Source organism: Drosophila willistoni, assembly GCF_018902025.1.
Source record: "Drosophila willistoni isolate 14030-0811.24 chromosome 2L unlocalized genomic scaffold, UCI_dwil_1.1 Seg139, whole genome shotgun sequence".
Taxonomy (NCBI): domain Eukaryota; kingdom Metazoa; phylum Arthropoda; class Insecta; order Diptera; family Drosophilidae; genus Drosophila; species Drosophila willistoni.
In genome coordinates this window covers 2943597-2966474 of record NW_025814046.1, presented here as the reverse complement: position 1 = coordinate 2966474, position 22878 = coordinate 2943597, and the positions used below count along the sequence as shown (strand labels likewise).

At 33.7% G+C, this 22878-nt stretch overlaps 1 protein-coding gene across 1 annotated transcript in view; it reads left to right on the top strand.

The window, feature by feature from the left end:
- LOC6638351 (GTP-binding protein Di-Ras2) overlaps positions 1-22878 on the top strand; it is a 49830-nt gene continuing 26952 nt past the window's right edge. The window contains exon 1 of the mRNA XM_002061344.3: positions 1-298. The gene's annotated coding sequence lies outside the window, so the exon portion shown is untranslated. The remainder of the gene's footprint in view (positions 299-22878) is intronic.

The following is a 22878-nucleotide window of genomic DNA, read 5'->3' as shown; positions in this document are numbered from 1 at the left end:
GCAACGCGCGCGCAATCAGCATTAAACGGAAACCAAAAAGTAACGTAAATCAAAAAAAAGCAGCCTCGTTTAAAAATGGAGTGAATAATGGCAATTTAGTTTGTTTTTGAAGCAATATTAAAACCATTTGTAATTCTTCTAGTGATGTCTTTAGGTGTGTGTGTGTGTGTGTGCGTTTCAGTGTTTAAGTGTTCGGTTTGTGTGTGAACATAAATCAGAAATTTAATCAATCTCTCTGGTGTGGACTCTTTTTTGTGTGTGTGCCGCTCTACTTTCAGGGTGATTAAGTATACGTCAGGTAAGCCAGAAGCCAAGCCAACATATTCCTCTAAATCTCTCACTTTCGCTGCCCTGACCTAGTAAATCGAGATGAAAGACAATGTCATTGCTGTGCCAACTCTACCTCTACAATTCTGCTTGAGGTTTTCTCCTCTTGGGCACGTGCATGGTCATTCCGGCCATCCTGTCCAGCATTTTATGACCGCATTAAAACATAAAGAACAACAGCAACGTTGGAAAAAAACAAAGCACGTTCTGCTTGGGTGCCAAAAGTAAAGACTTTAAAAAATAACCCAAAAAAAAACAGAAATGGGAAAATGTGGAAATGGTAACAGAAAGAGAAAGAGGGGGGAAAATATTCAAATTTTTTTTTCTTCTTAACATAGGTGCTGTGCGGTGCGTTGCCTTCAATATCCAATTTAACGGCAACATTCGCACGGATAATAAAAATTTATTGTAAGCGCATTAAATTTGTAGCCGCCGTTTGCAAGTTTCATTTGGAGAATTTCGATAGCAGTTAACATCTAAGTAAGTAAGCCCTAACTTGCCTTTTCTTACAAAGAGATGTCGCCCAAGGGATAGGGGCAGGGGGATGCGGAGGGATATGAGTCTTTTGTGTTCCAGCTGGAAGCATTTTGTCATGTTGTGCATTTTTATTACGATTAGGATGTATAAGAGGCAGAAACACACACATAGAGTGGGAGAGAAAGAGAGAGGCGAGGTGGTGTCGAGTGAAGAGTCTATCATAAATTCTAAATTTGTCAAATAAATATACTGAAAACCTATTTAAGATGGAGAGTGAGTAGGTAAAAAAAGGCAATGGCAATGGCCATGGTTATATCTGTATTTATATCTTAGCCATTTTCTATAATCGGATTTTATCATGTTTCCATTTTGTCAACTGGCGAGAGATTCCTCTTTAAAAGTAATTTTATCACACAAAAATGTATGTGGCAACATGTGATAAAGGGGGAGAGATAAGTGCCACTTGGTTAGACTAAAAAGTTACAATGTCCTCGGTTCCTACCGAGGAGGACATACCTACTTACATATATATATGTACATACACTCATCCAGATGGCTTTAGTGGACAGGTTGATGTAGCAGAGGAAACATTTAAACGAAAGTACTTACTCGTACTTTAACATATTGAAGACGTTGCACTCATATTGATATATTCATGTGACTTTTTTTTGACTTCAATTGAAAAGCATTTTGTTTTATGAACCACTTTGAATTATCTTTGAGTATAAATAGTTGCCATGGTTGCATTGGCTTTGGTTTAATCATTCAACTTTCACGTATAAAAGAACCCACATAAATTAGATGAGGTTTTTTGGCCACTTTTTTAGGGTTTGCCTGTTGATATACCAAATTTATTTGTGAATTAATCTATTGGGTATTTAGATGAACTAATATTCTTTAAAATTATAATTCCTTTCTTATTAAAGTCTCGTATTTTATGTACATGTATATTATTTGTCTTATTTACTGCAATAAGCAATCCAAGGATTCGCCTTTAAGAAAGAAATTTCAAATCGTCATGTCGATAAAAGATAAGGCTTGAAACAAAAATTGTTTATATTTAAGCCAATCTGGGCTGTAGACCTCACAGTGTACTACAAAAACCCATCTTAAATGATAATTTGTAATATTATTTTATTTACTTAAGTTAATAATTATTTTTATAAAATGTTTTTCGACTAGTTGACTATTCCATTTCCCCCCAAGATTAAAAACCAGAATTTCGCGCAAATAAGTATGCTATATAATCTGCAATAAATTACTTACTTTTATCATATTAAAATACAACAAATTAATTATTGAAACCTAGTGCGAATATAAATTTTCTTTAACTTTGAGTTCAAGAAAAATGGGAAAATCAAAAAATTTCCCTAAAATTGGTCAATGGTCAATTCGTCTTTTATTTTTAAACGCTTCTTTCTAATTGAAGAAATCAACAGACTCGAATTATCCATTGTCCAGTGAAAGCTGCCTTTAAAATTCCAAATTTTACTATTTTTCGTGGTAATCATTAATTCAAAGAACCGAATCCAGCAAAGCAGTGGGCTCAGACCATAATTCAAAATATAATTATCAATGAGAAGCAGACATTTTTCCCCATTTCACTTCAGTATTTCACCTGAAGCCTTTAGAGTAGCTCAACAAATTGCAAGCGATTGCAATAAATTGGTTACGGTCAATCCACACAGGATTTTGCCATTATTAATGGTTAGTTGCATTGCAAAAATTTAATATAAACCACTTTGCTGTTGATCTTAACCTGTTTATTTGGCTAAATCTGTAGTTTTGTCCAATTTAACTTCGTAGTGAACAGGTTAAAGGTTAGTTAGTTGATCAAGCAATTTCACCATCATGTCTCTTTTAACAGAAGACTTTGCTAAGAGCACTTATATAAACTGTTTTGTGCTTCAGGTTAAAGAAAATATTGTAGAAGGTTTTCTGCGAAATTGTTTGCTCTCATTTTTCTAATGTATTAATGTTCGCTAAAATGGCGTTTCACAGAAATTTCATGCTGTTCCTGTAACAAGAGACAAACAATTGTAGAATATTGTCTATTTTGCTAGAATGGTAGCTTCAGGTTTCACATGTATTCCTCATACCAAGAGAATAAACGTAACATGAACGCGTATGTATAATTAATTAAATTTTGCTCATTTGTATTTGCTTTGTGTGTGTGTGTGTTTTTTTTTTTTTTGGTTTTGTTTTGTATTTTTAATGGAATTTCGAAGAAGTTGAAGCTCTTAAAGCCTTGGCCATTAAAGAGTCACCTGTCGCCCTGGACGGCATCCAGGATTCATTCACATCCCCCTTCGGGTACTCACTCATATATTTATATGCCATATGTTTATGCTAGATTAAACATATTTGCTGCCAACTGTAAATGGGGGATAACACACATACCCACACACACACACACACACACACCAACACTCACGCACACACACATACATGCTTAGGCACACGCTGTTATAGCTATGCCTCGCTCACATTTTTTTTTATTGTATCTTTAAGTACGCTTTATGCTAGCGGGCTAACAGATGCTTGCCAACCAGAGATCCCAGCAGGACAAAAAAAAAAGGCAGTGGCGGCGCAACAAAGGACATGAAAAAAGATATAGGTTCTGACTATGATAATGAAGTCTAGACCGGATGCCAATGTCGGCTCTAACTATATACAACAGACATCTAACTAACATATATGTATAGTTATGCATGAATACCTAGATAAATAATATTTAAGTTAATATTAAAGTCAAGTCAACTTAAGCTTTCGTTTTCATTAGTTTAACCGCATAGTTATCATTTGTCATAGACATAGGGACACACAGACAGAGATGAGTGTGTGGGATGCTTTGTGCTTTTGTGGTCTATTAATTACTTTTTTGCTGGTTGGCATATCCAAATTGATAAAGCATTTTCATTGTTCATGTTCATGTTTTGCTGTTTGTTGCATTTGACACCTTTGAGAGTAGTTAAACTGATGTGTTTGTTTTTTTCTAATGGAAATAGAGAGAAAATCTGCAAGCAGGAGGGGAGCAAGTGAAATCAGGTTAAGAGCCCTGCCATAACTCTGTATGTTTTTTTTTATTTTCTGCCTGAAATCATCATTCACATTTGCATATTACTCATACGCAGTGTGCGCTGAGAATGTTGGCAGCTGTAAAAACGTTGCCAAATCAAAAGTGGCAGCAAAAAGGAGCAATCGTCAATGGCAAAATTATATTTTCCTGATTTTTTTTTGTGCTCTCTTATAATTTGTATTTTTTATTAAAATTAAAAGCACATAAAAGGGTCAAAAGCACATACTTCAATGTTCATGTGTGTCTGTGTGTGTGTGTGTGTTTGTTTTTTTCTGCCTTAATGCCTCCATTTCCACTTACTTTAATAGTTTCATTTTGTTCTTTGGCCCTCTTTACTGTGGCGCACATCCTTTTGCTCGTCCTTCTTCGCATTGGATGTTAGTCCTTGCGGTCATGTGTATGTGCTGATTTTATGGTCAAACAGATTTTGGCCCTTTTTCTTATTCTCTCTTTTTCGGCTTCGCTTTTATTGAAATTTGATTGTCAACAAGTTCAAATAAAAAACATTCTTTGGGTCCACTTAATGACTATTATATGTTTCATCCACAAAATGCCAAGTATTCTGAGAATGTGCGTGCGATGGACCAAACCGACCGACACACTGACTGACGGACAGACAGACAGACGGACGAATGGACGAACAGACGGAGCAAACTAGAGAAAAAGCAAACAGAAATTGTATTATATCAAAAGCAATTCCCCAACTTGGCAACAAAATGCCCATTTTGGGTTAAAACGAAGAAACAAAGCTAAAACAGAAATAGAGACTATGGGAAAACATGCTCAAACTTTTGTAGTATGAGCAATGGCTTTGAGATACTCTGCATCAAGTTTTCAAAAGTAACTTTGAATTTACAATGTTAAACATAACTTTTACCTAGTGTACATCGAAAAAGTTTTTAAGACTAATTTGGTTTATATTAAATCCTCTGTGGTCTGGTTGCTTGAAGAAGAAGCAGCACATAGAGAGAATACTACTATCGATTAATTTGTTATCGATCTGTAAATGGATTATATTGGAGGAATTGAAAAATATTTAATGCCAAAACGGAATTTTCAACATAATTTATACTGTAGTTTAATTGGAAACCCTGGTACAAGAATTCAATGAATAAATATATTAAAATTAACCCTTAATAAGGGAAATTAGAGATGAAATAAGTCTTTTGAAAATACTAAATGATTTTTAAACAGTTCCAGCAAAAGGCTCCAAGTCCTCAAAGACAAAAAATTTAAATATCAAAAGTAGATGCAGGTCTGTAAAACCCAGTTATTTTTATTTTTTAAAAAGTTCTCCTCTTTGACTACACCAACTTACCCATTTTTAGCTTTGATTGTAGAGCATAAAGTAGGGGAGACAAAATGGAATGGCGCAAGATGTGGGTGTTTTTTGGGGAAAGGCGTAAAACTGTTTTGCGGCACGTTCCTCAACTTGATTTCATAATGGGCTTCAAAACGGCAAATGAAATATCTGCTCGCCAGGACCGTTAGTTTTAAGAGCTGATGCTAACGGTGTGTGTGTTTGTGTGTTGTCTGTGAGGAAAATCTACATAAAATGTGACAACAATTTGTATAATTGCACAAAAAGATTTTTCAGTATAAAGTGAAATAAACAGGAAATTAATCTAGGACACGAACACGTTTATATATGTACATACATACATTTCCACCAGAATGAGGCGTAGACAGGAAGGCGGAGATATGAGGGTATAGGGGCGTGGGCCATGCGCCTTCTTGCAACCTAATTAACATGAAAAGACATTAACAATGCATTTCACGTTGAAATTTGTGTTGTTGTTGTTGCTTTTTATTTCGTGTTGGTGTTATTTTTCCTTTATAATTTGATAACACACCTGAGTGCACCTGAGCCATTTGAGATGGATGCTGGAAGAACAAGATGGCTCGAAAATTTGCACTCGATCAAGTGGAAAATCAAAACTAAAGACAATAACAAAGATAACTCAAACCGCAAAAGGACATGAAACTGTAACTGATGCCGGACTTTATCAAATGCCAGTCTCAATAAGCGTTATAACATTGCTCGCCCACCTCAAATGGCCCTTAATGTGAAGGTCAAAGGACAAAAAAAACCTGGAGCAAATATTTTTTTTGTTGTGTTGTTTCAACAAAACTCATAATTTGTTTAATAAATCGTGCAATTCATTTGATACCCAAAAAAAAGCAGAAAAAACTTTAAACACAAACGTTTATGTTGAATTTTTTATAAAGGTTAATCAAATTTCAAGTGAAGAGCATTTTAATGCTTATTAAAAAATAAATGGAACTTTTGCTTAATTTTTCATGGAATTTGTGTGGGGGAAAAGGCTGTTGGAGTGAAGATTCAAGTCACATATCTTAGGGCTATTATCCCAAAAATTGGCAAAGTTCTTTTCTGAGAAAATAAAACGAAAATAAAATAAATGTTCTCTTTTTATTTTTTCCAAATAAACACAACTCTAGAGCGAGTATTTGTAAACAGTGAGAAAAGAAATTATTTAGCTAATCAAATGCCAAAGAATTGTCAAATAAAACTTCGAGTGCAATTTCTGATTAAAGTGATTTCCTATTAAATACAATAAAAGTCACATTCGATTTGATTTTTCTTGGTACCAACACTCTTCGATTACTAATTCTTATGAAATATAGTTGATAAAAATCAACTTAAACTAGGCACTAAAGGGAACATTTTCGTAATAGGCGAATGAGTTAAAAATAATTTGTAATTGTGATTAGGTACAATTCTATTTTAAAAGTTCTCCAAGGTATAGAGTCACTAAGTTAATTGCTGAGTTGCGTAAAATGTGGGGTTTTATTTACGAGATAATAATATAGTCTAGGGGGTTTATATGAAAATACGACTAAATAGACATTACAAGATGTAAAATGACAATCGACGTTTGGATCGGCTCGACTTTGGCGTCCGTCTATGACGCTTCAACTTTTCGCGCCCGTCACTTTTAGTGTACGATTTTGTCACACGACTTTTAGCACCCGTCTATTGGCAAATTCTATAATTTGCAGAATAAGCAGAAACTGACAGACTTTTTCCACATAATTAAAAAAACCTTTATCTAATGTAGAAGATTTTTGTAGATTTTTAATCACTTACCAAAAATATAGAGAAGATTTAAAAGAGTGTTTTTGAAGACTAATATTCTTCACCATAGCACTCTGGTGAACACTTGTCGCACAACGAAGTTTTGCTAAGGATTCTGAAACAAACGTCATGGCAGAGTTATCAAACCGCCTGCAGAGTTATGCACGATCATATAAAAAAAAAAAAAAGAAACAGCATTAACACCACTTGGGGGGGTAAGAGCAAAAAAATGTACAAAAAAATGGAAGGAAAATCCCAACAGCATATGCCTGAGTGAATCATCCTTCTCATTCCTATTCGCATCCTCATCCATAATGTCGAGCAAATGCGTTTGCCGTTTGCCTTGCTTTTGGCCTAGTCGCTTTAGCTATTGGCAATCTCTCTTCTAAACTTCCGCTGGCTCGCACACACACACACACACACCATCTCACTTTTCCCTCTTGTTTTCCTTTTTTTTTTTTTTGCACTGCTTTTCCTGTTCTATAGTCTGGAATTGAGCCAGAGCAATCAATAAGTTTGTATATCCGTCAATGCCGCTGATGCCAGAAAGGCGATTTGGCAGGGGACGTAAGAGACAAGTTTGGGTAAGAGGGGCAAGGCTCATGCAAAGTGGCCAAATGAATTTTCTAAAAGTTTCTCTCACTTTTTTTCTCTCTCATACCCTGTAAATAGAAGGGGCGACAGAGCACTGAAATGATGTCATTAGGGTAAACAAGATTAGTAGAAAAATCTGACATTAAGTTACTACTACAAGTTAAGAACAATGCTTTTAAGATTAAGATTAAGTAATTATTGTTATTTCTTCGGCAAATGGAATCTTAAGAAGAAAGTGAAAGAAGTATTCTAGTCTAGATGTTTGAATTTCGGGAGCGTTGCTAGTTATGTGTCCTAAGAGTAGAGGGCAAAAAAAAGGGAACGTGTCCTCCACATCAGGATTTTCACCCTTGTGGTTATTTGAAGCAAAAAAGGGTCTAGATGCTCAATTAGTTCAAATAACAGAAAGACATGAACCATGAAAACTGTATATAAAAAAATGTCTACTAGAGATAGAGAGAATGGAAGAGAGAGAGAGAGGAGAATTGGTTAGAGAAAGAGAGAGAGAGACGTGATATTTTTCCACTAGTTTTTATTTTTCCTTTAGTTTTCAAGAATAATAAAGTATTTCACATTTTGAAGTCATTAATCGATCTTTAAAAAGGATGATATATTGACAATATTTCTAACAGATTTCAAGCCAATTGACCGACTATAACTTAAGCCATTTCACGACTGTTTAAAAAAAATATATATTAATTTCGAGAACAAATTTAAAAGGCAGAAAAAGAATTTTTTAGCTTTAAATTTTCAGACTATCAGGTGTGCTTCAAAAATCACTGTCAGTTTCAATTCCGCAAATCAATTCAAATCGCTTAAAAAAAAACTAGGTGCCACAGAAATTCGAGAGATTTGATTTTTTCGAACATAGTTGGTTGGTTTTGGTATGGTTGTCATTAGGTATCAATAAATTTTCCCAGTATTTTTACTTTTTTTAAAAGCTCCATTAAGTTATATTTTAAGACACAGAAAAAGACTTAAAAATTTGTATTTTTATTGAACTACCATTAGTTTAATTTATTGTTTTAAGAAAACAAAATAGAATTTGAAACAGCGAGCTTTCATTTTGGGCACACGATAACGATATAAAATGTTTGACGTTTACAGGTGAACGTTGCCATTTCAGATAAATAGTTGTTTTTTCTTGGGAAAAACACGAAAACTACTCAATTTATTAAAAAACTGAAAGCGCCACTTCATTAAGAATACTTTTATTTATGTTTTAAAACATTTACTTTGGTTAATACCAAATAAATAACACAATAATTTTGATTTCACTTTTTGAAATGGACTATGTGGCAACGACGTTGTTTTCAGTGGATTTATGCCTGATAAAAATTACTATTGATTTGTTAAAACGTGAAATTAAACAAAAAATTGCATCAAGCTTTTCATTATTTTAACGCAGAATCATCAGAAACTAAACTACTTGTCTTACGATATTCATTTTTTAAATAAAAACTTTGTAAGTTCCCTGAAATAGACCATTTAGTTAGCCCTTTTGTGAGCGGATTGAAAAATTTCAGCTTTCATTAAAATTCTCGCTGAAGTGAATTCTGTAGCACACCTGAATAATTTTTGGCTAGCCTCTTACCTAGTAATTATTTCAATTACAGAGTATCGGCATAGTCAATAATAACTCACCAAAAAATGTATCAATTTTTTTTGTGTAGCCAAATTTTATTATCCTTTTTTTTCCCATACTAACCATTTGTGATCATGGTGGGGGAAAAAAATGAGCAGAGAACTCCAAAGCAGACTGGCTGAATATATAATCAGTTAGATAAAGGGGTATATAAACAGAGGCAAAAATATAATTAAAAACTTTATCTAGTTTTAAAGCTGACAAGGAATTCTTTTTTGGTTCTCCTTTTGCGGGTGAAAACATTTTAAAACAATTTTGTTGACTTTTAGTTATTGATGGCCTTTTCCTCCTCCGAAAATCACAGCAATCAAAATCAAATCGCAGAGGCTATTAAACAAAAAAAAAAAAAAAAAATGGCAAGCGAAAGGAAGAGCAGGAGAATAGGAACAAACAAAAACAAAGCAAGCAACAAGAGATTTTTACAGGCTTATTGGCAATTTGGAGGGCAGATAAAAAAACAGAAGACCAGAAAAATTAGCTTAGAAGGGGCAGGGGAAGGTGATTGGCGGCGACGATGGCGGACAGGCTGTAATATAATCATGAACATCATCAATAATGATAACGATTATTACAACTGATATTAGGACGATGGCGATGGCTATGATTATGATGTTGTTGTTGTTAATGCTGATGATGATGATAATCGCGATTATGATGACAGTCATCAGCGGCTCATCAGGCAGCTGCTCTGTCCCAGACACAGATCCCAAAATCTCTTTATAATCGTCCTGGTGCGGACCCCAAAACGAAGGCTAAAAGTTTGGCTTTGGATTGGGGATGGTTTTCGTTTCTTTTTTTTTCTCTTTCTTTGCTTCTTCTGTTTATGCCTACACTTATAAATTTTTATTTGTTGGCATTTCGCAATTTATTTTATATTTCTTACGCTAGAAAAGCGGCTGCGTCTGCTTTTGTCCTGTGAAAATTGAGGTTGTTGGCAGAACCAAAACTGTTTGCCCTCCATTCTAGTGTCTTTGACTCTCTCTCTCTTTCTCTCTCTATCTCTATCTGTCTGTCAGTCAGTCGGTTGGTCCATTTGTATGCTGTGTGTCAATGCCTGGCGGCTGGTTGAGTTGCTCAGTTTTTTTTCTTTTTTTTTTTTTTTGTATTCTTCTTCCACCAAATGAAATACACTTTGCAAAAAGTCAAGCACTTCCAGGGAAGGAACATCAAAGTTGAACAAACAATATGTTTATAGATGCCCAAAAACCTAATCAAAAGATGTCCATTTGTTTGCTGGCAATAGCAAATTATGCGTCCAAGGAGCTGCTTTATGTTGACATAATCATATATATGATATGGATATTGCTGTCAGCTTTTTGTCCTCTCTGTGGCAAATTGATTGACAAAGGACATTCCACAATTCTGCATGTATATTAGGTGACTTTTCTTCTTCTTTGTCATTTTTTTTGGTTTGCTGTTTGAAATAGTGGAAACCTTGAAGATATTTTCGGGTAATTGATTACCACAACTGAAGAGAAGATAATCAGAGTTTATGTTTATGTTGCCAGTAGGAAAAGTTGAATTACTTTTACGACATGTCACATACGAGTCGTTTCCACTTTTATCTAAGTACATAAAAACCGTAACTGATATTTAAACTTCAAAATCCTCTTGTAAGGAGTGTAGAGTACATGCCACCAAAGTCATATGCTTGAAGAACATGCAAACGATGTCATAAAAATCATTTGAAATAGTTTTTTTAAACACCCCTAAACAACATGTCGTATGATTAATGTTTTGTGAACACATGTAACTAATGCCTATAAATGTAGGATTGCCAGAATACCCAGAGCGAGCTCAGGAGTATATGTATATAGCAAAGAAGGACCTAAGACAACAAGCTCTAGGAATATATATAAAGTAAATAATGGTCTTGTCTTTGATACTAATAATTAAGGTTTCTTATGATTTATTTAGAACTTGAATAAGTTTTGTCTCGTTAAATATATTTGCCTTATGTTCTGATTAAATAAATGTGACATTATAATCTGAATTCAATAACCAACAAATGACTAAAAAGGTCACAAATTTGGGACCACTGCTGTATACAGAATTTCTGATGTTTTTATTTTTTGAATTTTAAGATGAATTTTAAGAATTTAAAGCTTTAATAATCAATATTTAATTGCAGCTTTTATTCGTGTAAGATTGCCTGATTTTGTACCTGCTTCATAATGAAAAAATTCGCAGAAAATTATGATTTATCATTGAAAATTCCAAACAAATTAAAGAGGTACTGCTTCAGGGAAAAACGACGATAGACTGATTGGTTCTGTTGCCATCAAGGTAACTGATTTGGAGTGCTCGAAAGGGGAAGGTAACAGGAAAATCGATTCGATTAGAGTCTGTGCAAAATGTTTGAAGAGTGAGAACATCTCTTTAGAAGTCTTCAAGGGAATTTTTAAAGCGATGGGAAGCAGATATCCGATAGAATAGGTCTTTAGAAGTCATCTGCCAAGGATGATCGTATAACATGATGTAATTCCAAACCCATTTTATTAATTCTCCAAAGGAATTTCCCATGAATCGAAAGGCAATTATTTTTCCTTAATAGTCAAACTGCTTAGCCTAAAAAGATGAAACAAAAAATTATAGAACAAAGGTAATAACTGACCATCTTAATACCATGAATTATTCAACATTAAATAACCATTTTGTCATTCAATAATAAAACAATTAAAATAAAACTGATTTTCGCTGTAGGCGACTTGCCGTCTCTTTTCAATTGTTGGTGCAACATGTCGTATGCGTGATTTTAAGTGGCAATTTTCCAGTCAAATGAGTTCAATTTCGTGTGAAAAAAATATACAACATGAAAACATTAAAATACTATTTTGTCATTCTATATATTTATCCTTTTTAAAATTTGTGAACTTTTTTGTTGTTGATAATATTTCGATGAGTGTAAAATATATATTTTCTCGACATTCTTTGTGTTTGTTTAACGTTTTTCTTTCATTGAAGTCGTTTTCTGCTGCCTTTTTCTCTACTTTGCTTTCTTTGTTATGCGAGGAATGTTGTTTGTGATTTTCTTGGCCTTTTCACTTTTTGTTGTTGTTGTTTTCCTGCACATTTTTCACCGTGTCGCGAAATTGTTTGTTTTTTTCGTTTCCCTCTACTTTTTTTTTTTTTTGTTTTTTTGTCATGTTCTTTGCTTTACTCTGTCTCTGGCTGGATTCACTCACGCGTTAAGCACGTTGCGTACTTTATGAATTTCTACATTTTGTCTCTATTACTTTCAACTTCAGCAACTCTCTCTTTTTCTTAGCCAGTCTCTTTCCCTTTTCTATATTCCTTTGTTACTTTCATTCTCTGGGGGCAATTTTCATTTGGCTTGGCATTCGTGTTTATTATGTCTAATTCAATTTTGTTGCGAATTCTCTCGTTTGTTTTGCTGTTTTCTAGTAACAATATTTTGTTGCATATATTAAGGGGCGGTGAAGGTTGGGAGGATCTAAAGGTACATAGATGAAAACGATGCTGATGACATTGAAATATCAGTTGTTGCCGGAGGCCATCATTTGAGGTGTTTCTCTACTTAGTCACAGTTGTAATTACACACTTAACAATTTAGACTAAAGAAGTTTTTAATTAAAACTTTGATAAATAAGCTCAATTTATCCAACAAAACGATGCCAAGAGATGAGATGAGATGCGATGTGTGTGTGTGTGAGAAGAGAAGAGAAAGAGAAAGAGAGAGAGAGAGAGAGAAGTGAAATGGCAAAGGGAAATTGGGACGACAGGAAGCTGCCTCAGTATTGAGGCGTGTTTCTTTGACAGTGCAGATTTTCATTTTAATTGAAATTTTCTAGGGGGGAAGGGAAATTGAATGAAACAAAACAGCCCGTTGAAGATTTTACTTTGAAATGTCAAAGAAAGTGTTCGGTTACAACAAATTAAAAAACAAAATAAAAAAAAAACCATCAGCAAGGACCAATTTCCGGTGTGTCGGACAACCAACAGGCAAAAATGAAGGAACATTTGTCTCTTAATTTATTCAGCAGGCAGTCAGAAATTTAATTTCTTTTCTTTTTTTTAATATAATACTTTTTAACTAAAAAAGTTGTGTATTAACAATGTGGACAACAAGGATAATTATTACATTTTATTAGCTAGAGGATATACATATATTCATAATGAAAATTTCAGTGTCTTTTGCATATTTTAGGGGTAAAGTTCTTCTATTTGCTATTCCTAGACTCGTAAACGCCGGCATCTGTATTTATTAGGTAAATTAAATATCTGTTAGAATATTAAGTAATACCAAATTTCAAGAGGGTTACAATTGTACAGCAAACTCTTGTAAAGAGTAAACAAACAGATCTGGCAACGCTATATAACCCTACGGGTAATAGATCAGCCAATTGAAACCATACCTAACCATTAATATCAAAACCACAAAGCTTTCAAAATTATAATCGAGAAAGTAAACAGAATATATGAATTTCAAATTTAAAATCCACATTAATGTATAATAATAAAATGTTTATGTCAGAATATTTAGTTAGCAAATTGAAAATGGAAAATGAAATCGGTTAGGAAAATGCATTACAAATTTAGGAGCTTCTAAAAATAATTTGCAATAATAATAATAATTTGAGTTGTCTTTGTTCATGTGGTTGGTCTATCGTTATTTTGTGGTCCAATTGAAGTTTGCCTTTTTGCATAATCGAAATGCAAATCATCAGCTACTCACATCTGGCAGTTGCCAGTCAATTTATATTCGTCATTTTCGTTATAAAATAGATATAAATTTATGTGGTACTTGCGGGTGTTGCCACATTTGTTTCAATTATTCACATTTGATCAACAAGCAGCAGCAGCATGCATATAAATTTTAAGCAATTCATTGCAGGGAAGGAACAAGGGAACTGAGGAGTTGAGCTTATAAATTTTTATAGCTTTTGACATCTAACACATACGCACAGTACATACATACATAAAAAGACGAACAAGCGCTAAGTAAACACATATGAGTTAGCCAAAATTGCTAGACACACACACACACGCAGACACAGACATATACATAGATACATAGAAAGACAGACTAAAAGTGGTTACGAAGTGGGTCAGAGTCGTGGCAAGTCAAATCAATTGACGCCAAGACGTGTCATTGTCGTACGTTCGCTCTTCCCACCACTTTTATTTCGAGTGTGAGCATGTGTGTGTGTGTGTGTGTGTGGCAAGAATGGAATGCGATTAACCCACAAAAAAGGCAACGGATCAAGCTACGCTAGGCTAGGCAACGTGCCCTCAAGCTAGTATGGGGCAATTCACATTGCAATTGCCAAGCGACAAAAGTTCGTTTCAAAGTCTGTGGCAAGTGGCGGATGCCGCATTGCTGCAGCTGCAGCTGGTCTTAACCCAAGTCCTGTTCAGGGCAAAGTTACATGGACAGTCAAACGTGGAGTTCAAGCACAGTGTTACTCAATTATCGAAATCAAAAAGTTAGTAGTTTTTATAATTAGTTTTTTTTTTTGGGAGGGCAAAATTAGACAAGATAAACAATTGTTCATATTAGATTGACTTTTGTTGGAAAACTCTTTGCCATTTGATACTTGTCGATTTATTGAAGTTAGTGGAAAATACCAATTATCAAATTCAATCAAAACGACTTTTCCAAAGCGGTCTGAATTCGGTTTAAACAACTAACGAAAGGAGCATATTCCAATATAATTAATAATAATTTTAGAAAATAATGAATTAGTTGCTATACTGAAAGCTTAACATATAGCAACAGGAAAAGAGTAGTATTCAATTTGAATTTTAAGTATATTTTAAAGAGAACAATTCTTGTAAATATATAGTTTTATTCACCTTGTTCTTTTCATTGATAATTGATTATTTTTAAAAAATTTTATCATAATAAATGCATTGTTTGTTGGAATTATGGAAATATGTTAAATACATATGTTGAAAGTTTAAATATTATCCATTTCAAGCTATGTTCCACCTCTAACCTCTCTATGCTTCTTCATCCCTCGTTATTGCTCTAAATAAACATATTATTTTGACTTGTATTTTGTATTTTGTCTTGTGTTCTTATCTTTTACAATTTCACTGTGCAGAAATTTTTATTCCCTAACAGTTTTCTTTTGTTGGAATATCATTGAAGGTTAATTTATCCAAAAGTCGATTTCAAAAAGTCGATATCACACACTTGAAAGTGGCCTAACAAACTCACAAGTACCTGAGGTGATTAGCGCCAATGAAAAGGACTTGACTGATATACATATATCGTCTGTCAAAAACTCGAGGTCGAGTCTGGAAAGCCTAAAATTTGCAACTTTTTAAGGAAATCTGTTACTATTATTGTTACTACTTCGAGTTGACATCTAAATCGTTGCTTTTCACCTTGGGCAATGGCCTTGTCACCTATGTATGCTTATAATGTAAATATTTCTTAACTTATTACTTTTAACAAACGCCTAAAACCCTCAGAAATTAACAAGTTTTCTTATTTTTTGTCAAAATCAATTAAAAACCCCTTTAAAAGTTGTTTGAAATATATTTAACATGATATTATAAAGTTGATTATTTCCAATTATTTCTCTAAAAAACAAACTTCAAAAGACAGAAACCTTCTGCTTTCTAATGCAACCTTTAAGAAAATTTAAATCAAATTTTTCCAACCATTTTTACCATAAATTTTTAGTGATTAAAGGATTGATAATTTTGAATAAATTCTAATATTTAAGTGGAATTCGATTTTAAATTAGTTTCACTTTTAAATTCTAATAGTTAAGTGGAATTCGATTTTTAATTAGTTTCACTTTTATTCTGATAATAAATATTTTATTTCGCTCTTAAGAATAGAAATTTTAATTGAATTTTTAATTCTGTCTGACACCATCTAAAATTAATTGCCTTTTTGCTGAGTATTTTTCTAAAAAATAATTAAAAATTTCAATTAAGTCATTGAACTGGTGCATTTATTGAAATTGGTTGACATTTCGTATAGTTTAATGCCACGGTATAATTGCAATGACAATCATGAGAAAGCTTTTTGCATACTTTTGGGGGAAAAGACAAACACAAAGGAATGGTATAGGATAGCGGGACAGGAAAGAAAAGAAGCAAACAGCAAACAGAATCCTTGTCTTTCTCTCACAGCGCGCTTTCCACATTTTTTGCCCTTTTATTTTCCCTCTATTGGCAACTGAATGTTGCCCTTGCCATGTTTGTGTTTAATTTGTGGCACAGCCAGATGTTGACAATCGATGGGGCAAACCCTCAAGCTGGTGTAGAGTGCATCGCCCAACGACAAACTGACATACCTACATATATATATACACCTGATACTGATAGTTGAGTCTGGTACTGCTTTAGCTTCTGGTCCTGGTCCTGGTCCTGGCAGCTCCATCATCCGCCTGATTAAGTTTTTGCATTAATTTTCCAACACCCTTGACGTGGTGGCTCTGTCTTTTTTGCTCTACATTTTGTTTGCTTAGCCATTAGCCCGCCCCGTCCCCGAAAAACAAGGGGGCGATGCGATCCCTGCAGGTCATTGAGAAAAACATGACTTTAGCGGGTAGTCAACGGAGCATGGTTAGCGGATGATGACCTTTTTTTTTTTTGTTTGGTTTTGCTTGCCAGCATCTTTCCTTTTTTGCTTTGCCAGTGGCTTTCACGCTTCGCTTGCAATCAAATTTAGTTGCAAGTCGATAAAAATATTATTTCTTGAGTACAAGAAAATGCATTCAAATGCTACATCGACAGAATAAAAATCAATTTGTTTCTTTCATCCATAATGAGCAGTGAAATGAACATCATGGTGTCTGTTTAGCTAAATTTAGGTACACAAATACCTCACAACCTTACCAACAACCACAACAACAACCAGAGGAGAACAAAAAAAAAAAGTTTTTAATAACACTTAAGTCGCAAAAAGAGATAAAAGGACGCCAAAAGAGAATACAAGCTGAAGCAGCACGACACTCAACCTTGCTGACACTCTTGAACCTGCCGTCACCGCCAACAGCAACACCATCATCAACTTGTGCTCCTTCACCTCATCATCTGCTCCACCCTCACCTCGTCCTGTCAGTGTATCCTCCAATTTCTGCTGCTCAAAACCGTTGCCTCTCATCCACTTCAAGTTCGGTTCTTTCGCCGCTCGTCGGCAATTTGCCGTGATTAGTATAAATAAGTAACAGTTAGTGACCCATTTTCCGCACACCATTGAGCCAGAAGAGAAAAGGCTTTAACTTTAATGCTTTCGGCATGGCCAGATGGCAGAGCAAGAGACTGGCCAGAGATAGAGAGAGAGAGAGTAGTACCAGGTGTTTTCCTTTTATCAATTTACAAATTTTAGAGGTGAAATATGCAAGTTTATTTTTTGTATAAATATTCATGGCAAACCAGAAAATATTTATAAATACTCTTACTCAATTAAAGTTGTTGATATTTTCGTGTCACTGTGCCATCGCTAGAGGAGACAGTGTCTTCTCTTTCTACCACACTCTATGTGTGGGTTTGAGTTGCCCCACAAAAGTCGCCATAATCAACAGTTTAACGGCATCGCTTGTTGTCCTGGCCCCGTTTTCCTGCCGCCACTTTTGTAATCATTAAGCTTCACTGTCTCTCTCTCTCTCTCTGAGTATGTGTGTTTGTATCTCTGTTTATGTGTGTGTGTGTGTTAACTACAACTACACCAACACGTGATTATAATGCCTTGGTCTGGCCAACATCATAAAATAATTTGTTTATTGCTATGGCCATTTTGTGTTGTTTTTTTTTTTTGAGGTAGGAGGGATTTCTTGTTTTTTTCCAACCCATTAAGAGTTCAAATTCATGGCTATAAATTTGTGTGGAGCCTACTTTTTGGTATACCAGATGACGCGCCTATTTGTATGCTGCATAAAAGCGTATTTTATGATTTAAGTACCACAAAAGCCACAACACACACACACACACAAACAAACACACAGACACCGAGCCACACGCAAACTCAATGTGAGAGCATGCAACAAAAGTTAATCACACATAAATTGAAATACTTTATAGTCACCAAACCGAAAGCAAAGCAAGCCAAACCAATAAGAGTTCTCTCTCTCTGCCAAATAAAGTTATTCAAAAATTTCCATAAAATCAAAAGGAGAAAATAAATTGCATTTTGTGGCTTTTTACATTAACAAATTGCAGACATATTAAGTTCTTTTAAAACAATTGCAATTAGTTGAGGTTAAACCAAAAACAGTGGTTAGCCAAGCCAATCAAACTTTGAATTTACTCACTACCAAGCAGCACTAAGAGAAATTTCTAGACTAGACTAAAGTTTTCTCCTTTAGCTACAAGACGACGTTCAAACAAACAATCAAATGGATTTATTTCACATTTGCAGTACAAAACTTTGGCAAATATAGGAACTTAACTTCAAAATTTTCCACCAAAAACTTTCAATCCAAAGTGGGCCAAATTGACAACTAAAGCGCGAAGCTAACAAAATCGCATTAAACTGGAAAACTATTGACAGAAATAATCAATAAATTTTAAACATATATTTTCTTAATATTATATTGAAAGCAAAAGTGCTTTGTTTGTTTCTTAATAATGTTTTTCTACAACTTTTTAAAACATTTGAAAGTTTGTGCAAGTAAAAACTATTCAACTTATGAACAAAGCTTTATATAGTTTTTGGAAGATGTGGCCAAAAAATTCTTCGTAATAAGAATATATTTTATATATGCTAAATAAACCTTCCAACTTCTAAAGAACAAACTAATTTTCTTTTACTACCCTTTAAAGTTGAGCTGTTATATTTAGAAGGAAAGTTCCTAAAATCCAAGGAAAGTTATCTTGGCCAATTAACGCTAAGAAGTAGGCAACAGTTTTTATATAAAATAATCCAAGCATAGTTTAAAGTTGTAAAATGGTGACAAAGATATTGGAATCAATTTTACATACATCGAAAGGCTCTTTATCATCTGGACATGATATGGGAATAATTTTGCACCTGAAAGTATGCAATGGCTAGAAAACCGTTCATAGCTTTCAACAAATTCATATCGTTTCGTATGTAACTTATCACCTAAAAATTATTAATAAAAGTATTTTTGTATTGAAAAATATTATTAATAATATTCAAAGATTATTGTATATACTTCAAAAATCGAATTCTTGGACTTCTTATTGCATACTTTTCTGGTCAAAGTTTTTCTTTGATCAGTTTTTCTAATCTGAAGTAAGTAATAAACTATTAGAAAAAGCAATCTTATCACTTTTAAAGTTAATAAAGTTTACTTCCTTCTTCATAATTTTCTGGTTCTTGTTCTTGTGTTCCTTTTTTCTCTCAGTTTCTGTGAACACACAAGTTTCTGATACTTGCTAAAATTTTATGTTAGTCTTAAGGCAGGAAATTGAATAACTTCTATTAGGATGCATATGTACAATTCAGCTTATTGTTAGCTATTAATTTATTGCTTCCTTATCATATGGTTTAAACTTTTTCTTTTTGTGTATCTTTTGATAAATGAAGGTTAAGGCATTTCCCTATAGGAAAGGCGTCAAGGCACCACTGCTGTGCGATCAAGCGGAAGCTGTGTGGTCCTCCTCCCCCCTTTCCCTTCTGCCACCTACTCAACACATACGCATGCCAAATGCTGGTAACTTTTTGGGAGAAAATAGAAGTGGGGGTGAGAGGGAGAAGTGGGGCTTTAACTTTGAACCTCCCTGCGGTATTTGGGATATTTTAATAAACTACATTGCCGACGAGTTTTACGTTCTTTCTGGGCTAATGAATATTTATAAATTCAGATCTCGCACAAACAGACATAAACACACACACACACAGACACACAGAGTGTGAGAGCGAGAGAAAGAGAAATTGAGAGAGAAAGAGAACAAGAGGAAGAATGTTTGACAGGGGTCTGTCTCGGCGTGTCGGTGCTGGTCATGGATATGGAATATGAGTATTTGCTGAGCACTTCCTTTGGTCAAACAACAGTGACATTGTCACATATGCTTTCCTCTTTTTATCCCATCTCAATCTCTCACTCATTCTCTCTCCTTCGCTTGCTCTCCAATCTCTCTAATGTTTTCTCCGCCCATCTCTTGCTCTGTGATAGTTTAAGCCTCAGTGTTTGGTTTTTATCATGTCGTCTGGTTGACATTACGACTCATCGTCGAGTTGTCCTTGAGTGCAGGCTCCTTTTGTTGATATTTATGCCACAGCAAATGTGCTTTTGATGACATTTTAAATGCCTCAGCGTGAATGTCAGTCGCTAGGACATGAGCAGGATAAGTGACATAGCCAGTGATGCAGAAAGACCAGGTTAGTCTTTAAGCATCTTAGGCCATAAACCTACCAACTCATTCGTTCTTAACAGCAAAAGGAAAAATATATCTAAACTCTCATTTCTTTTTATTTTTCATTTGTTTTGTTCCTGCGTTTTGTGGTACCTAACACATTGAGCAATGGAAAAGTTTGTCAGGTTCTGGTCTTTGAATTGTTTGTTGTTGACATGTTTCGGACACAAAAACCCAGAAAAAGATGCCACCAAAAAAACGTCAACAACAGCTAGGTTTTTTTTTTATTTTTCTTTTTTTTCGTATTCCCAGAATAAAAAATATACAAGCAAAATTAATTCAAGTTCTCCAGCTTCTTCAACTTGCTTTAAAATGTAAAGCAAAAACAAGAACAGGAAAAGAAAACCAACGACCGGAAAAAGTTTCATAATAACGAAGTTTAAATACACTTTCCATAACAAAGACAGCAAGTTGATCATTTGAACCAACTCACCACCTGTCGTGACTTATTGCAGAGAATAAAAGCTAAGGTAGACTTTTGACTTTTTGACTTTAGTTATCGGTGTAAGTTGATTGCACTAGATTAGAATTTGTCCTTATTTAGAAGTCAGAGCATTGTTTTCAATGGAAAATTGCTGGAAAACAAAGAAAATTAAAACCTGAAAACGTGTAAAAACTTAACAAACAAGTTAAAGAGGCAACACGTTGTGTTTATAGTTCAGATTTGATGAAAAACAAAAGTAACATAATGCCAGACCAGACCTCTGTTCTTGTGAGATCATCATTCAAAATATATCCATTATCAGTTGTTCAATATAATATCGGTCTCAAATAGTCAGTAAGGCCTATTTGAATTTTTAATTCCAAAATGAGTAATGTAATTTAATAAGTATTCATTCTTCTTTATCGCTACTTCATTCATTATATGACTTAGTAATATCTTAATATTAATATTAGGTAAAAAATATATTATTTAAAAAAACCATTATGAATTAAATTTTTATTTGATTTTGATGAATTTCTGCTGTGATAATCATCCAGTTCTATCAATTACCTATTTTTACTAGATTGCCTTTATAATATTTTTAAATTTTCATTAAACAATGAGCTGCATGTCTAAGTTAGTGATCAATTCAAGGTCAATCGAGGTCTATTGAGTAAAATTTAGAAGCCTTTAGGAGCTCCTTTAGGAAAGTCTGCTAAACTTGGTGGCTTTTGGAATTGCTCTAGCGATGAACTGCTCATCTTTTATGCTACATATGACTACTTAATCCTTATCTTACATTAATTATAAGATCTAGCTGACCTAAGCCAAAGCCCATAGTTTTATAGTTCATACTTATCAAATGAACTATTCAGTTTCTAATGCTGATATATGGTCAATTAAAACCATTTAAGATAGATTCACTTGTACTAAAAGGCTTTAAGGAATAACTTACTAAGCTTAAAAATATTAGAGAAAAATCTTATAAGAATTTCTTATAATGGTTTTATTGTTAAAGAGACATACAAACCAGGGACCATATTCATTATAAGTTATATTAAAAAACTTGTTTGATAATAATTACATTTCGATTTTTTTAGATTTTCCTCAAAAAAAATCATTAATTTTGAGTAATTTAATAAGAATTATCCATAAAAATCTTTTTTGATCTAAAAAAACTAAAATCAAATATAATGATTAAAAATGATTTTTATTTTTTTCGCTCAAAATCAAACTTACTTTTGAAAAACGTCTTCTGTGTTAAAGATTTTTAAAATATTTTTACATTTTGGTTGGTTAGCTTAGCAAAACATTATTACAAACATTATAAAAAGGTCTTAATGTGCGGTTAAACTTTCTTATTAATAGAAGTTCTTATTTTTAAACGCCATTAAAATGTTTTAACTTTACGGAACTTTAAAAACAGAATATCTTTGCAAACTGTTTACTAGATTTATTCATCGAAACCCCATTGCATGTCTCGTTTTTTTTCATCTAGAAGAGAAAAGTTCTAAATCAAATGATAAATACCCCTTGTCAAAGGGTATAAGAACAAAAAAAACAACAAACTTTTTTTTTTTAGCATGAGTTTACAATTCTTTTATGTTGTTCCGGCACAGCTGTTGTCTGGTGTTTGTTGTTTTTCTCATTGTTGTTGTTGTTGTTGTTATTCCAGCGTAGACCTAGTCGATTTAATTAAATTTTTTTTCTTTGCTATCCCAGCAGTAGATTAAATTACATTTTTATTCATGTTTTAGATAGGGCAAAAAGGAAAAAAAATAGCAAAATGGAATTCATTAATTCACATTAGACCATATATTGATCGATTACAGTTTTTTTTTTTCCTAGAATTAGCTTTGCTTTACATCTTTTTCTACTTAGAATTCTTCACTCTTTGCTTTTCTTTGATTGAACAAAAATAAAAAAGT